We start from the raw sequence: 2,119 nt of genomic DNA on the forward strand, positions 1-2,119 counted from the left end.
GTTTTGAGAATGATGAGGGCAATGAATGTACAAATGTGCTTTACACAATTGATGTATGGATGGATTGTGATAAGAGTTGTATGAGCCCCCAATAACATGATTAAAAAAATAAAAAGATTGAAGAAACAGACCAGGATGATGTAGCAGAGGCAGCAGGGCTCAGAGGTTGGCAGATACAGAGATCCCAGGTCTACCAAATGAATACACCATCAGTGATCTGCTGATGGCTCCAGGGATCCGCAGGCGATGCAACAGTAGATCAAGGAATCCATTGCAAGATATAACTCCAATAGGAAGCGAACTGTCAAAGAGGATTTGACTCTCCTAGGTCTTCTCTTACACAAAAAACGCTTACGGCATAAAGGAGGTGTCATCAGACTAACTTGATGTGTTGAGCTCCTCCCCTATCCTTATCCCAGGAATCTCTAGTTGACTTAATCCTTAAGCATCCCAATGCCATATTATGGAAGGTGAGAATTTAGCCTTTTTCTACCATGACCTCATTTACACAAACATAAACCTGTATTTTTTCTTCTCCATCTTCATGAAATGATTACCTAATGTATAATGGTTTGAATACATTCATGGTTTTATTATTTTGGCAAAGTAAATATGGTTCATCACTAAAATACAATATAATTATTGTATATTTCCTTTTTGTACTTTTTTTCTTGAAGTTACTATTTCTTTTTTCTCTAGCTTGCTTGCTTTTAATGTACCTACCAATAATTCACCCTCAACTTCTCTTCCACAGGTTAGAAAATTTTTCCTAATATGAACACATAATTTAGCATAATTCCTTTTTTTTTCATTGAGATAACCTACCTGGAGCCTTCTGTTCTCCTGTTGCAATGTTTGCCAACTGATCCTTAGGAATGTCATTGGGCTGTCTTTCTGGGAAATTTCTTTACCATCCTACAGTCAAACCTCTTATTTCCCAGGTCACTTTTCTTCCCTTATTTTGGTGAAGCACATCCTTCAAGAAAACTTGGAGGTGAATATTTTGAAGACTTGCTTACCAGAACTTGATGATAGTTTGCCTGGGTAGGGGCTTGTGTTAGCAAGTTTCTCTCACAATTTTTCAGATGAGAAATAATTTTCCCTTTCTTGACTTTCAGATTTCTGTACTACTATTGAAAAAGTCTGATACATTTTGACATCTCATCTTTCTGTGGTTCCTAGTTGCCCAAATAAGCTTTAAACCAATCACATCTCACTGTATTGATACCCTCACAAAGCCTCCTGCTAGCAGCTTGTCTTTGTAGGAGCCCTGGTGGCATAGAGGTGACATTTTGTCAGCGGTTCAAAAAACAGCAGTTTGAAGCCAGCTCTGGGGGAGAAAGACAAGGCTTTCTACTCCCACAAAAGTTATCGTCTCAGAAATTCACAAGGAGACTTCTACCCAGTCCTATAGGGTCACTATGAGTCAGAACTGGCTTAAGGACATGAGAACCTCTGGGCTCAGTTACATGACTAACTTTGGTCAATCAGAGAAGCATGATGCAAGTGGAGGCTTGAAATATGCCCATGCGTTGGACTTGCCCGCTATTGCTGTTGTGAACTTCATCACTGGTAAATTCCAAGTTTGCTTCCTGGAAGATGAGAGATTATTAGGGAGAAGTGCCAGCCATTCCACTGAAGTTTCAGGCATGTAAGTAAAGACGTACATGTAAGTAACATAGACCACACTCCCAGCGCATATCCAGCTCAGACTCAAAGAGCCACACAACTCATCCACAGAATTGTTGTAAGCCATTATGTTTTAAAGTAATATTTTTATACAGCAACATCAAGCAAGTGCACTTCCTTCCACCATCCAAAATCTTTTAGAATCCTCTCTTAAATCTGATTATTTTCAAATTTCATGTGCCATTCCTTGATGTTGAGTTTTTTTATCATTCGGGTTGTAGTCTCAGTGGTCCCTTTTAGCCCTGTAACTCGTCTTCTTTGTGCTAAGAAATTTTCTTGTATTAAAAAAATATACTTCTCAAGGATATGCTTTTTCTGGAATTCCTAATATTTGAATATGGAACATACGAGGTGAAGCTTTTTTTTTTAAGTTTGGGGTACGCCTTTAATGCCTCTTCCTGTATCTTTGTTGTATATTTCTGAGACATTC

The sequence above is a fragment of the Echinops telfairi genome, unplaced genomic scaffold (genome assembly GCF_000313985.2).
Source record: "Echinops telfairi isolate 266 unplaced genomic scaffold, ASM31398v2 ScPeMD7_5592;HRSCAF=6446, whole genome shotgun sequence".
Classification (NCBI taxonomy): domain Eukaryota; kingdom Metazoa; phylum Chordata; class Mammalia; order Afrosoricida; family Tenrecidae; genus Echinops; species Echinops telfairi.